This window comes from Pipistrellus kuhlii, unplaced genomic scaffold, assembly GCF_014108245.1.
Source record: "Pipistrellus kuhlii isolate mPipKuh1 unplaced genomic scaffold, mPipKuh1.p scaffold_m20_p_1, whole genome shotgun sequence".
In the NCBI taxonomy this organism is placed as follows: Eukaryota; Metazoa; Chordata; class Mammalia; order Chiroptera; family Vespertilionidae; genus Pipistrellus; species Pipistrellus kuhlii.
The window spans coordinates 30,411,234-30,427,842 of NW_023425404.1; the positions used below are offsets into that span (position 1 = coordinate 30,411,234).

At 38.8% G+C, this 16,609-nt stretch overlaps 1 protein-coding gene across 2 annotated transcripts in view; it reads right to left on the minus strand.

The window, feature by feature from the left end:
* The window catches only part of GLCE (glucuronic acid epimerase), an 83,540-nt gene extending 67,515 nt beyond the window's left edge, over positions 1-16,025 (minus strand). For both annotated transcript variants that reach the window (XM_036437641.2, XM_036437634.2), the window contains exon 1: positions 15,821-16,025. The gene's annotated coding sequence lies outside the window, so the exon portion shown is untranslated. The remainder of the gene's footprint in view (positions 1-15,820) is intronic.
* Positions 16,026-16,609: the final 584 nt, after the last annotated feature.

The window sequence follows — 16,609 nt, forward strand, 5'->3', positions numbered from 1 at the left end:
CAAATCATGTCTGACAAGAATTAGATCCACTATATATAAATAACTCTAATAATTCAACAAAAAGACAACCTATTAAAAATTGGACAAAAGACTTGTATATCTCTTTAAAGATACACAAATGGACAATAAGCACATGAAAAGATGCTCTGCATCACTAGTCATTAGGTAAATTCAAATAAAAAGCATGATGAAATGCCACTTTATACCCACTAGGACAGCTATAATTTTAAAAAATTAACATCAAAGATGTAGAGAATGTGGAACCATCATATATTGCTGGTGGGAATGTAAAATGTTATAGCTGCTATGGAAAACAGTAAAGGGGTGCGCAAAAGTAGGTTTACCATTGTAATACAAATAAATAATACAATAATTAATAAATAATACAAAAAAATAAACTGTTTCACATACAACTGCAAACCTACTTTTGCTTAGTCATATAATTTCTATATTTCTCAACAGTTTTGTTTCTCAGTAGATAGTACATTTTACACTAATGTTCACAGTAGCAGAATTCACTATAGCAAAAAAGCAGACCATCCAAAATGTTCATCAATGAATGAATAAATGGATCAACAAAATATGTTATGTCTATACAAGTATTACTCAGCCATAAGGAGGAATGATGTAGTGCTACAGGCTACACCATGGATGAACTTTGAGAACAATATGCTAAGTAAAAGAAGCCACTAAAGGGTATATATTGCTTGATTCCATTATATGAAATAATCAGAATTGGCAAATCTTCAGAGACAGAAAGATTAATGGTTGCTGGGGGCTGGGGGTAGAGGAGGAATGGGGAATGTTTGTTTAATGGATACAAGATTTTTTTGGGGAGTGATGAAATGTATCTGAAACTAGGTATTGGTGACAGTTATACATTATTAATGTAGTAAATGTTCTGCTGTAGTTTAATTTTGCATAATAATATTTTACTACTAATACTTGATATTATATGAAACTATAAGGTATTGAGAACAAGTGATATACCTAACAAAGTTTTGCTATGGGGAATTATAATCAATGAATTTAAAAAAAAAAAAAAAAAAAAAAAGGTCAGAGCTGGAAAAGTCCCTAGAGAATTGCTTGATCAAACTCTGTTCAGCACATACTTTAATGCCTCAATGACAGAACGTCCACTTTAGTTTCATTTCAATAGTTAAAAAACATCATTATGTGCCAGTATTTCCCTTCCTTTTTCATCCACTGTTCCTACTTCTATTCTCTGAGAATGCAAAAGATATGTTTAATTCCTCTTCCACATGCCATTCCTTCCTGTTTTTCACAGAATTATAGATTTAAGACAGGAAAATCTGAAAGATCATTCAGTTACCCAATTTTAAAAGCATTACCAATATCCCACTAAGCGTCCTTTTTTTCCAGGCTGGAAATCTTAAATGTTTCAATTATTTTATAAGAATCTCTTTCAAGACATGGCTTCATACTGATTACTCTCCTCTGAATACACTGTTTATCAATGCCCTCCTTAAAATGTGACAAACAGAACTGAGAACACTTAGCTAAACACAGTGTACAAAGCATTTTGACAACATGCCTCAAAATAATGTTTTTAGTGGGTGTTAACCTTTGAGGCAGTTATATTAAATCACTGACTCACCAACTTCAGACAAATAAGAAGATACATCCAGGCTTCATCTGCTTAAAGTTTAAGCCTTAAACCAACAAACAAACAAACAAATAAACACCTACTGCTGTTAAGTCTCCAAATCTCTAACTCTGCATCTGTGTAGATTTTTTAAAAATTCAGTTACAGAGCTTCGTTTGTTCCTATCCAATACATACACATCAAATATAAAAATATTGTAACTAGCCGAAACTGGTTTGGCTTAGTGCAGTGTTTTTCAACCGCTGTTCCGCGGCACACGTTGCCTGGTGTGCCGTAGGTGCAGACAAGACAAGAATTTTATAATTTTTCACTATTTTGTTTACTTAATATTTCATAATAAAGTAATTATAAAATACTTTCTTTGTGTTTATTTGATTCCTATTCAAGAGAATTACTTTATATATAGTCAATATAGGCACAGAGTTAAATTTTTTAACATTTTCTAATGGTGGTGTGCCTCGTGATTTTTTTCATGAAACAAGTGTGCCTTTGCCCAAAAAAGGTTGAAAAACACTGGCTTAGTGGATAGAGCATTGGCCTGCGGACTGAAAGGTCCCCGGGTTCAATTCCTGTCAAGGGCATGTACCTTGGTTGTGGGGACATCCCCAGTAAGGGCTGTGCAAGAGGCAGCTGATTGATGATTCTCTCATCGATGTTTCTAACTCTCTAGCCCTTTCTCTTCCTCTCTGTAAAATATCAATAAAATATATTAAAAAATATATTGTAACGAATACTTTCATAAATATAATCTTGCATTCTAATTATTAAAAAATAGGGGTGGGGGGTACGGAGAGGATCCTGATTCTGTCACACAACAAACATACTAGCACTCCCCCTCACAATTTTAAGAGTAACTGATAAACATCTTAAATACAACATGGGAGATGTGAGCAACTTGAAGTATACCACTAAGAATTAACTGTAGTTTATTTATTTTTAAATATATATATTTTATTGATTTTTTTACAGAGAGGAAGAGAGAGAGATAGAGAGTTAGAAACATCAACGAGAGAGAATCATCGATCAGCTGCCTCTTGCACACCCCCACTGGGGATGTGCCCACAACCAAGGTACATGCCCTTGACTGGAATCGAACCTGGGACCCTTCAGTCCGCAGGCCGATGTTAATATCCACTGAGCCAAACCAGTTTTAGCTGTAGTTTATTTTTAACATCAGACCATGAACAAGCAAATCCATCTACCTATGTAATTATTTGGACGACATTTCTCTTGTCTACAAAGATATTTAAAAGGCTGTCAAAGGTATTATTGTATAATCGCAGGGGTCCCTTTCCTTATTTATAAAACAGGACTAAATGAGGCAATCTATGTAAAGCATTTAATCAGCGACTAGTACAAAATTAAAAATCAAATAAATGTAGCTATAATTCTAGATAGACTATGGCTAGAGTATTGGCTGAGGAGCTGACCAGTTTACCTGCCTTGTAAGAAGAAAAGTGAGGCTAGTATGGTGTGACTTGCTCTCTGTAAATCCATGCTGGCTCTCTGTGATCACTGTCTCACTTTTTAAAGTACCAATAATACATGTGTTCAATAATCTGATAATCTGTTCTGAGAGAGACTAAGATTGCCAATTTATTATCTGCAACCTTTACTTGCTTTCCAATATTGTACATATTTCAGAAGCTAAAACACTCTTTTATACATAGCAGATGTTCAAAAACAAGATTTGTTGAATTCTTTTTAAAAATTGAGATGATTTTCTAAGTTTTGATAAATGTATTGGAATTATATATTATAAGAAGTTAACATCAGGGAAAGCTGGGTGAAAGGTATATGGGAATTCTCTGCACTATCTTTGCAATTCTCCAGTAAGTATATAACTATTTCAAAATTAAATTTTTTTAAAAATCCAAGTTTTTCCCCACCTCTGATAAATTATTTCTTAAAACTCCTCAAATATTACCAATCACTAAGTACATATTTTTGGCAGCCTTTATAGCCTTATAATTAATCTGGAATAGGTGACACAAATTCCAGCAAATAGGAGCTCTTAAATACCATTACTTATCCTGGGCCACATAGAGAGTCAGTATTTGGTAAACTAAATTTTATTTTTAGTCATCCAAAATTTAGTATTTTTGGAAACAAAGGACCTAAAGAAATATATCCCCCAAAACAAATATCTTTGCCATAAAGCATTAATACTCTATAGAATCCAATTAAAACCTTTGACTCCTATTGCTTCAACTACTTATTTAGCAATGACATTTAAGTGAAGCTCAAAGTTCTTAGATGAGACAAATTACTATACTATTAGTATGAAAATCTTTATAAAATATATTTTTAAAATTTTTATGTCATGGCTGATTGGTTTTTGAATTAAGTAAATAAGAATTTAAGAAAATAATGAATTTTATTTGCAATTATTCAAGCTCAAACTTTTACTGTTAAGCAACAAAGTAATTAAAATTCTGCTAAAACTGTAACCATCGAGATATCATAAAATATCTAAGAATAAAGTATCTTTGCCCTAAATGTTCTCTTAAATACCTCAAAATAGCTTTTGTACTTTAAAGAGTTTCTATCAGGTACAAACTATCTAACTTTCAAAATCTTGGCTTTCCATTTTGGATCAGTACTAGAAAATAAACAGAAGCGCTATTGTCAAAGAACTGATCCAATAATAAAAAGAGCTAAGACCACTTGTCTTATAGAAAATTAGTGCCAAATACTGCCAGACCCTGCTTTTCTTCCTTCTGGGCCAATAGCCAGATACTAATCATTTTTAGACTCTTTCTAAATCTTACTATACACTTTAGTACACAATATATATTTGAACTAGACAGTATTTTAATAATGTTTACCATAATTTATCTAGTGTTTCTTCTCTCTCTCTCTCTCTCTCTCTCTCTCTCTCTCTCTCTCTCTCTCTCTCTATTTTACAACACACACAGGATCTACAATACCTCTGGAACTATGCAGAAGGAACTGATAACAGTGATTGCCTCTGGGGCAACTGTTTGGGTTTTTATAATAACTACTATTCAAAAAGTTAAATTATCTATTAAAAGGGAAACCTACAACAATAAATGATTAATTCTAGTTAAAATATTTGACCTTAAAAAATAATGTATGAGGCATTCATTATCTTTTTTTTTTTTTAATCCTCTCCTGAGGATATTTTTTCCATTAATTTTCAGAGAGAGAGAGAAACACTGACATTGATTGGTTGCCTCTCACAGGTATCCTGATGGGAGCAGGGATCAAACCTGCAACCTTGACTGGAAATCTAACCCAGGACCCTTCAGTACTTGGGTCAATGCTCTAACCACTGAGTAAACCAGTCAGGTAAGGCATTCGTTATCTTTTAAAAATAGTTTTTAAATATTTTACTCAGACATCTCTCATAGCAATATGTTTACAAACACATCTTCTATGGCACAGGAAACTAAGGAGAAAATAAAAATGGGACCACATCAAAATAAAAGCCTCCACATTGTAAAAGAAACCATCAACAAAACAAAAGGGAGCCCATTGTATGGGAGAATATATTTGGCAATGATACATCTGATAAAGGAAGACAGACAATCCGATTCAAAAATGGGTAAAGGACCTAAACAGACACTTCTCCATACAGATGGCCAAGAGACATATGAAAAAAATGCTCAAAGTCACTGATCACCAGAGAAATGTAAATTAAAATGTCAATTATGTATCACCTCACACCTGTCAGAATGGCTATCATCAACAAATGATAAGTGTGCTGGAGAGGATGTGGAAAAAAGGAAACCCTACATTGTTGGTGGGAATGCAGACTGGTGCAGCACAGCCACTGTGGAAAAGAGTATGAAGTTTTCTCAAAAAATTAAATATGGAACTCCCATTTGCCAGTGATCCCATTTCTAGGCATATATCTTAAGAAACCCAAAACAGCAATCAGAAAGAATATATATTCATAGCAGCACAATTTACAATAGTTAAGATCTGGAAACAGCTCAAGTGCCCATCAGTTGATGAGTGGGTAACAAAATTGTAGTACATTTACACCATGGAATACTATGCAGCAATAAAAAAGAAGAATCTCTTACCCTTTGAGACAGCATGGAGGGACCTGGAAAGTATTATGCTAAGTGAAATAAGCCAGTCAGAGGAAGACAAGTATCACATGATCTCACTCATATGTGGAATCTAATGAACAAAATAAACTGATTAACAAAACAGATCCAGAGATATAGAAGCATGGAACAGACTGTTGAATCTGAGGGAAGGCTAGGGTGGGTGGGAAGATATCAAGCAAAGAACCTGTGTGCATATATGCATAACCCATGGACACAGACAACACGGTGGTGAAGGCCAGGGATGAAGGTTGGGTGTGGGCTAGAAGGGGTCAATGGGAGAAAAAGGAGACATATGTAATACTTTCAACAATATATATTTAGAAAGCTAAAAAATATACTTTATATTTAATTGTTTTAAAAATAATTTACAGTGCTCAACTAATAAAAATTAAAAAAGGGAAATTTCAGAGGATCATATGATAAAATATAGACAAAATTTAAATCCTATCAAATAGGATTAATACTGCTATGAGTTAAATTATTATACTTATTAGGATAAATAATATCCCTGGAAGAAGGAACTGATTAAACTAACATATAACATCCAAATTCATAAATATAACCAAACTTTTCTTTTAAATGGACTGAGTTTGCTAGTGGGAGAAGCAATACTTATTAATGAATGGTTAAATTATAATTTCTCACACATTAACTAATCCGTAGTTTCAAATGTAGATGGAGTTTACCCTTAAAGATTATTTCCACCACTAGTTGCCCACTAGGAAATCACATATCTCACCAAGTCACTATTACGCTTAGCATCCTTCAGTGGGTTACCACTGCCTGAATTGCAAAGTGTTTACAAGAGTCTTCATGCCTTGCTTTTACTCCCTCCGCCTTCATTCTCACTTGCTTCCTATGCTCTAGCCCAGTGGTGTGCAAACCAGCAACTGTGAACATTTTAGAATTATAAATTCATGAGCCCCACTCCTACCAGGAGATTCATATGCATGTTATAGTTTGAAATCCACCCTTCTAGCCTTCCTGAATTGCCTGCAGATCCCCATATCTGCTCTGCTCGCTCTGCAAATGTAGTTCCCTACCTATAGTGTGCTACTACTCGCTTCCTCTGGGTATCTCATCCACCTTATTTCCTATTCATCTTTCAAGGCTTATGCTTAGGAGTCACTTCAAAGGGGAACTGAAAACTTTTCCAGAATGAGAAAAATGTTTATCAGGATTTTTCCTGTTATTGTAGGGGCTCTTATTTGCATTCTTCACCAACTAAAACCATTTCTAAAATGATAAGGCCATCAAAGAAAGCCTTTGCTTGACATATCCCCAAACATAAAGTATTAACACATAAAAGAAATAAAAAAACAAATTCATTGATTTCAAACTACAAAATAATAGAAAAAAAGAATGTATGATAAAACCAAACTGTGAAAAAAAATTGACTTGAAAAAATATAGAAAAATAGCCAATAAGGTCTAAAATTCACATTTTGAAATTAATTTTATTTTTCTCTTTTATGCACATATTTTCCCCATCTTCTGGAGAAGGGAGAACAAGTAATAAAGAATATGGGTATGCTTTTTAAAGGTAGGGAAGAGAAATATATAGGGATTGTTCTCTATTATTTTTACTAAGTTTGAGATAATCTCACAGTACCTGATTAGTTAATAATTTATCTTCAGCCTAGTTGGTTGGAGTGTTGTCCCATACACTAAAAGGCAGCAGGGCAAATATCCAGGCTGTACCCTGATTACTTGGTTGGGGCACATATGGGAGGCAACTGATTGATATTTCTCTCTCACATAAAAGTTTCTCTCTCCTTCCCTCTTCCTCTCTATTAAAATAATAATAATAATAATAATAATAATAATAATGATAATAATAATAATCTTTAACAGTTAATGACCATCTAGCATGTGCTAAGAAACACATGGGATTAAGAATTATGTGCCCTTGTAGGTTAATTCTTAGTTATTTAGCCAAGAAATGAAACCTTATGCCCATCAAAAGACAAGTGCAAAGTTATTCATAGCAGTTTTTAAAAAAATATATTTTATTGATTTTTTACAGAGAGGAAGGGAGAGTGATAGAAGATAGAAACGTCAATGAGAGAGAAACATCAACCAGCTGCCTCCTGCACACTCCCCATCCGGGATGTGCCCGCAACCAATGTACATGCCATGCCCTTGACCGGAATCGAATCTGGGACCCTTCAGTCCGCAGACCGATGCTCTACCACTGAGCCAAACCAGCTTCGGCATAGCAGTTTTGTTTTGTTTTGTTTATAGCAGCTTTGTTTCTAAGAGCTAAAACTGGAAATGCCCCAAATATCTGTCAAGAGTAGAAGAGAAATATATATATTCATAAAATGAAATACTATACAATGAAAAATAATAAACTACTGCTAACTCTAAAAACATGGATGAATCTCACAGAGGAAACCAGATATAAAAGAATGATTTGATTCCCTTTACAGGAAGTTCAGGAATAAGCAAAACTAATCTATTGTAATGGAGGTCAAAATAGTGGTTACCTTGGGAAGTATTGACTAGGAGAAAGCATGAGAAAGACTTCTAAGATCCTAGAAGTATTCTATATTGTGATCTGGTTGGTGATTACACGTTTAGTTTACACATGTAGAAATTCATGGAATTGTTTATGATTTCTGTAATTTACTGCATATAATTTTTTAAAGTTCGAAGGAGGAGGAGGGGGAGGAGGAGGAGAAGAAGAAGAAGTTGTTCCTTCTCTTTCATACCAAGAGGGAGGGAGGGAGGGAAGGAGGGAGGAAGGAAGGAGAGGTTAGATCTTTACATTTTTGCTTTAAAGTTCAATTATCTTACTCATTCAACAAAAATTTGACTAACTACTCTGAAACAGTTATTGTTCTGGGTACTAGGTATAAAGCATTGAATAAAATGCATAAAAATCCCTGCCCTCAAAAAAGACAATAAAAATATAGAGTGTGTTGAAACAAAGCAGGGAAGAGAAATACAAAGAGTATTTGTGAAAGGGATATTGTAATTTTAAAAAGGGTAGACAGTAAAGGTCTCATAGAAGGAGTGATCTTTTATTGAAGATGTGAAGGAAGGCCCTGACCGGTTTGGCTCAGTGGATAGAGCGTCGGCCTATGAACTCAAGGGTCCCAGGCTTGATTCTGATCAAGGGCATGTACCTTGGTTGGGGGCACATTCCCAGTAGGGGGATGTACAGGAGGCAGCTGATCGATGTTTCTAACTCTATCCCTCTCCCTTCCTCTCTGTAAAAAAAAAAAAAAAAAAAAATCAATAAAATATAATAATAATAATAATAAAGATGTGAAGGAAGTAGGGAAGGAGACACATGGATATCTGGAAAAACAAGTTTTAGGTCTTCTGAAATAGTTAAGGAGGCCACTGAAGGGAAGTGAGCAAGGATAAGATTAATAAAAAAGCAAGAGGTTCTTTTCCTTCTTTCATACCACTCCAACTCTTTATTTAAAGAATAACTTAAGATAAACCTTTTTTACACGGAAACTTCTATAACCACTAGCCACTCTATATTTATCTAATCTTCTCTGCTCCTACAACTGTATCACTCATGGCATCTTTATATACTACCTTGCAATTAAATACATGCTGCCTCCCACTCCCAAATAAACCATACCTTTCAGAACAATGACTAAATGTTATGCTTTTCTGTATCCCTAGTATTTGACCCAGTACTTAAATAGTTACTGGTAAGGCCAATGCTAATAGTAACTTCATCAGGCATAAGATTAGTAAACTGTGGATAGATTTTTTTTTAATAAAAAGAGGAAGGAAAGAGACCAAGACTGGGGAACTATGTGAGTAAAGGTTCTAAGGTGTTTCCGTGTGTCATGATCCAAAGTCGGGATTACCTCAGCCATGTCCTTAAGACTCTGAGATCCTAGACATCACTTTTCTAAAGGCCAGTCTAGGCTTTTTTCCCGCTTGGGGTGGGGGTGGGGGACCTGGCATCTGATATTCCTTTCAAATAACGGTTTTATAATACCATGTTCACAACTAACTTAAAGAAACTCTTAACCAACCAGCTGTGTGATCCTGAGCAAGGCATTCAACTTCTCTTGCTTATGTCACACTCCTTCATAAGCTAAATGAAGGAGTTGGATTAAATGGTCTCTAAAATACGATCAACCTCAAATTCTCCTTAGCTTTAAAAAAAAAAATCTGAATGGATAAGCCTTATAACCTACTTTTCAATTTATACAATGAGTCAAGTATCTATTAATAACTTAAAATATATTGAGTAAACAGTCATATTCAGAAAGTAATGTAGTATTTTGAAAAATCATAGAATCTGGAATAAGACAGACCTGGATCTAGTCATAACCTGCTTTTTAGCAGATAATGACCCTGAGTAAGTTATTAAATCTACAGGATTTGTTTTGAAAATTAACAGCAATGGCCGAAACTGGTTTGGCTCAGTGGTAGAGCGTCGGCCTGCAGACTGAAGGGTCCCAGATTCGATTCCGGTCAAGGGCATGTACATTGGTTGTGGGCACTTCCCGGTAGGGGCTGTGCAAGAAGCAGCTGGTCAATGTTTCTCTCTCATTGACGTTTCTAGCTCTCTATCTCTCTCCCTTCCTCTCTGTAAGAAAAATCAATAAAATATATATATTTTAAAATTAACAGCAATGTATGTAAAACATAGAATGAATATAAAAACCACACATATTGGCAACAATCATTTCCAATAAAAGAAAACAGCCTAGGTAAAATATCTGCCAAATCACTGATATCCAAGATCTGAAATACTCAAATTAGTTCATAATTCTCTTAGCAATTTTAGATATAAGGATATCTCAAAATTCATTAAGACTTTTCTTCAAGTTTAACAGAGTAACCCTTAACTCCTATAGTTGCAGTGATCTCATATCTTACCAGTAAATTTATAAAAATACAGATCGAATGTCAATTTGCGGTCAGTGAGGCAAGAAAATAAGATAATTTAGAAAGCCCCAAGTTTTAGAAAAATAGAACACTGAGATTTTAGCTTAACTCATTTTCAGATAGTACAAAGACACTAGAGGCCCAGTGCATGAATTTGTGCACCAGTGGGGTCCCTTGGCCTGGCCTGCGAGATTGGGCTGGCTCCCCCAAGGGGGTCCCAGATTACAAGGGGACCCAACCAGTGCACAATTGGGTCCAAGAAGGAATGCTGGAGGTTGGCTAGCCAGGGAGGGACCATGGGAGGACTCCAGGGCATGTCCTTCAATCTTGCTCAGTCCCGATCAGCAGAACCCCAGCAGCAAGCTAACCTACTGGTCAGAGAGGCTGCCCCCTGGTGGTCAGTGCATGTCATAGCGACTGGTTGACCAGTTAACTGTCTGCTCCCTGGTGGTCAGTGCACATTATAGTGAGCAGTTGAGCCAGGACCGGTTTTCTCAATGGATAGAGTGTCGGCTTGGGGACTGAAGGGTCCCGGGTTCGATTCCAGTCAGGGGCATGCACCTTGGTTGCGGGCATACCCCCAGTGGGGGGTGTGCAGGAGGCAGCTGATCGGTGACTCTCTCTCATCGATGTTTCTAGCTCTCTGTCTCTCTCCCTTCCTCTCTGTACAAAATCAATAAAATAAATGTTAAAAAATATATATATATAGTGAGCAGTTGAGTGGCCTTAGCATATCATTAGCATATTACACTTTAATTGGTTGAACAGCTGACCAGATGACCCGACACTTAGCATATTAGGCTTGTATTATATAGGATTAATATTGGCATTGAGAGTTCAAACATGTAATGAGAACCAACAATGTAAAATACTAAGCAATAGAGATTGAAAAAGTAATAAGACAAATAAATATAAACTTCCCTTTGAGCCCAGGAGGAGACAGACATAAATAATTACAGCAAACTAGGTAACATGAGAGAATGAATAAAACATAGAGAGTGAATAACCTAAGGGGGGAGGGGGGGAGAGAAGGAAGGCAAAGGACACTGAAGGCTTAAAAAGCCAATAGAGCTTAATTGTATCTTGAAAAATCAGTAGTCTTTGTCTACAAGACAGGAAAAGGAAAAGTATTCTAAGCAACAGGGAGAATATATGAAGACTCTAAATCAGCTCTAAATCAGGAAACAGTATGGTTCTTTCAGTGAACTGATTTTATTAATACAGTTAACACTTGAAGTTTATGGTGGAGAATGGCAAGAGATGAGTCAGATGATGAAGGGCCTTGTAACAATAATTTTGACTAAACACTATAAGTAAGGAAGTATAAGTTTTAAGAAAGAAGCACTGGACAAATTTGCATTTTTAGAAAAATCACCTTGGCATTAGTGTAAAGTATGGATTAAAGGGCGTCAACCACTAGAGACCTCATTCTACAATCAGAGTTAAATAAGGACATTAGATCATCAAATAGATATTCTATAGAATCAGGGATCAGAAATAAAACCAATAACACTTTAACAAATAAAGCTAAATTATCAAAAGGAAATTGTTTACCCTCGTAATGCATACCCTGGAATTAAGCATTCCTCACAAATCTTAAAAAGGAAGAGGCTTCTAAAATTAGGTATGACTTGTAAAAATTACATGAAACTAGTTGAATCCTGAGTACTAGCTACTCTTATGGCATCTATCTCTTTTTGTGCATATTATACTGCAGATCTGTAACATAAAAATCAATGCAATAAAATCCTTGGAATTTATATAGATTATTTACAGAGATTTCTCTTGCTTTAATTTTATATATACAGAGAGACTAAGGAATTACCTGTGGTCATATGGTGCACACGGAAGCTGGGAATCCATGTCTTATTATTTCCTTTCTAGAAACTGATTTAGTATATCATATTTACGACTCTAGAATGCTGAATGATGATCTAAAAGACACTCTGCTATTGTAATTTTCAGCAGTGTAATAATGAACTATAGAACTATCTTTACGTTTCAAATGCCTCAGAAGAAGAATGTATCTATTAGATTTGCATGTTTCACAAAATAAGAACACTTCCTCCTCTGCCATTAAAACACACCCTATTCTTCTGCAGAGTCTAAAAACTTCCTTTGTCAAGCTTAGGACACAATTAAATTTGAAAAAAAGAAAGGCCTAAGATTAACTTATCTTTATATAATTAAATTTGCAACATCTTTAACATGTTTTAACATTTTACTTACGTTTCAGTCTTTTCCTTATTTTGCCATGCTCCCCACCCCTATAATTTTTAGATCCTTAAAATATATATTTTTCCTTCACTAATACAAACAAATAGATGTGGCAACACTGACAAAAGTCTGATAAATTCTGTACTTTTCACAAATTTGCGCAGTGACCAAAATTTTTAATTTATATTTCTCTAATTTATACTTAATGTCTGCTCATTGAAATAGATAAAATAATATAAAAACATAAAGTTAATAAGCTGTTTTATGGCTTTTCAATTTTCTCTTGAAAACAATCCTCCAAACTACATGTGTCAAACACAAGGCCCGCGGGCCAAATCCGTCCCGCCAGGCCTTGCAATGTGGCCCGCACCGCGCTGTCATCACTGCACTCCGCTGCGTTTCCATCACAATGACAGTTTATGACTGTTCAGTAAACCATTCGGCCCACGATTTAGGCTGGATTTTAGATTTTGGCCCCTTCTCTGATTGAGTTCGACACCCCTACTCCAAACAATGGTAAATCTGATGTGTGTTCTTACAGACTTTTTTATGCTTACATAACAACAGGTGCTAATCCTGTCAATACTATATATTTAATACTCAAACTCTTCTGATCATAATGTAATCTTTCTTTAATAATTCAGAAGGTAGATCATTATCTTGCTTGGTTTCTAGTTATCACAACAGAATGATATATTATCATTCAGGGGTTATTTAAAAAGTGAGCTAAATCCCAAGTATGCTTTTATTTCTTCCTTGTCAGCATCTCAATTATTTTATGTATGTATTTAGTAGTTGTCCTTCACTCGCTCCATGTAGATTACATGAGAGCTGGAATCTTCTACCTCCAGTGCTTGACACCTAGCAGCTAATCAAATACTTGTTGACTGATTATTATGTTTACTTAGAAATTAGAAAAGCTGCTTAAGTTATTGAAATATGCTTAATTTGTCATTTGTCTTTCAAAAGTGAGGAGAAAAAAAGTTTGCTTATGTTTTGGGAGGGGGTTGTTGTTTGTTTGAGGAGAGTTTGGCTATAATTCCAAATAACTGCTCAACTGGTCAGTTTTGATAGCTATAAAAGTCAATCAGGCATTTTGGTTTTAATTACCATATAACAGCAACAATGAAGAACAAGGTAAGCTGTAAGCTCTCCAAAGACTTAAATATTTGCTATGCAGGATTCCACTGTTTTTTAAAATGATTGCAATATTCAAGGATTAAGTACATTTTCCCTAACCTATCTGGTTCTAAAACCAAAAGAAAAAGACAAAATTCTTTGCTTTGGCATCCTTAAATGTGTCTGTTTACCTAAAATTACACAATTGCTATGACCTCCACTGCCTGCCACATCAGACTTCATTTACAGGCCTCTAGGATAAAGTAGCTAACTAACCTGAATACTTGTCAGGCAAACTCACAGACACTGACCCATTGATTTTTATTTATTTTTAGCCACATTTCACATATATACAGGTCGTTTTATTTGAATTGCATCTAAGTCCGGGCTAGTTACCAAGAACTCTATATAAGTTTCATGACTTGATTGTACCTTTACAATAAAACTGTTGAGCAAGATTCTCTAACAGAGCTCCCTATTAGTCACCCGTGCTGGTCTCAAAGGACACTGTTGCTGAGTTTTAGCTTTGCAACTTCAAATTCCAGTATGCTGCTTGGAGGCTACTCTTGCAGTTATCCTTATCCACACATGCTTCTAGTTTATAGAGAAGCCTGAACACACTTTCCCAGCACCACTTGACTTTACCTAACAATCAGCCAAGACTTGAGTACAGATCTAAGACAGTATCGGCAAAGCAGATCACCTAAGGAAAGGGAAGCCAAAACCAAAATTACACACTCTTCCCCATCCTCGGCGGCTTCTAAACGCTCAACCCGAGGGCACTCGCCTCCTAAACAGCGTGCAGGCTACACCCCCGCCTAAGGGACCGCCGCCACTCTGGATCCCAGAGCAGCCAGGCCAGCCAGCACGCCCCCACAGGGACCCTGGGGCAGAGAAAAGAAAAGCGCAGAACGAACCCACTCTTTCTCCAACTCGTCAGCAGAACGGATCAACCATCCAACTAAGCACTGCGTGCATCCTCATCTCGAAAGAAAGACCTGTTGTCCCAGGATGCTCACCGACCAGACGGGCCACCGGGCCGGCTCAGGATGCTCCTCAGAGCCCCGTCTCGCTGCGAGCCGCCCCGGCGCCTGCGGAGCCGCGCCCTCCATTCAAGATCGCCCGGGAACCCGCTCACTCGCCCCGTCCCTTCCACACCCTCCCCATAAAGACCGGACACCGTGCCAAGTTACCGCCCCCCTCCGGGCAAAGCAAAAAACCCCAATGAAGACGCTGGTCTCACCGCCGTACACCCTTCCGCCCCAGCAGCACACCCAGGCGCCCGGCCGGCCCCAGCGGGGCGCAGACACCTCGCCCTCCAGCCCGGAGACACCCCCCCACCCCCCCGATTCACAGACCCCTTTCCCCGGAACCCTAACAAACTGCTTCTTCATCCCAGAAATGCGAAACAGACACCCAATCCCGCTCCAAAGACCTCCCCCAGACCTCCGAGATCTGCCCCTCCGGAGACCTAGCACCTTGCTAAAGGGAATCGTCTGCACTCCAAGAGCCTAAGACCCCGGTAAAGGGACCCCTTGTCCCGGAACCCCGCTACACCACCACCTCAAGGAACCCCAGGACCCTGATAACTCTCCCACGACCCCGAAGACCCAGCACCCTCTCCGCTGCCGCCACCCCCAAAGCCACCGGAGCCCTAGGACCCTAATCACCGCCCCCTCACCCCGGGGAGCTCCGGCCACCCCGCCCCGGGGCGCCCGCACCCGATCCTGCCACACCGCCTTCTGCGCTCCCGAACCCGCCAAGCTCTGCGCCCGTCAGGCAGCGCCGCGCTGCCCCGGGAGCCGCCCCCGGAGCCGCCCCCGTCGGGAGCCCGACTGCCCCGGAGGCTCCGCGGATCCCCGCTCCCCGAACGCTCCTCGGCGGAGACGCGCTCCGGGCTCGCTTACCTGGGCGGCGTCGGAGGGCGAGCGGACCGGGGAGCCCTGAGGAAGAGGAGGCGGCGGCGGCAGAGAAGGGGCGGGCGGCCCAGGCCTGCGGCTGCCGCAGCTCCAACCCCTCCGCGAGGAAGCGCTTGTGTGAGGAGAGCACTCCCGCTCGGCGCGCAGCCGGGAGCCCGAGCCACAGCCGTGCCCGCCGCTCTTCCCGCGAGATCCCAGCCGCGGCGGGCGAGGGGCGGGAGCGGCGGCTCGAGTGACAGCGCCCACAGCCTGTCGGCGGCGGCGTGGGAGGCGGGACTCAGAGGCGGTGACTGCCAATTGTAAAACAGGAAAGGTGATTTGCCACGCCCACCGCTTCTCCGCCGCCGCCGCCCCTCCCCTCAGTAAACTGGGAGCAAAGGTAGCGGTGACCTTACGTGGTCCGAGGCGGTGGGCGAGCGCGGGGCAGTAACCATTTGGCTTGCATCTGCACCAGCTCAGCCCTCGTGGATGTCCCTGGTTTAGGGAAGAAGCCGGGCTTCACACCTGAGTGGGCAGAGGCGCTGTTCCCCTTGGTTACAGCGCTGCCTGAATGAAGTTCGCTTCTTCCTAGTTGAAGACGCGCCTCTTTGGTTACCTGGTTCTGAACTCCTTTTCCCCCCATCTCGGCTTCTCCTCCCTCTCCACCTCAAACACGGTGCCGTTGTTGAGATGCCCCTGTTTTCCAAAATCCAACTCAGGATATCTGGTCTGACAAAGGACTCTCTCTTCTGATTCATGCATTTATTTTTACGTAAAGCCTTCTAGGAAAATAAAAAG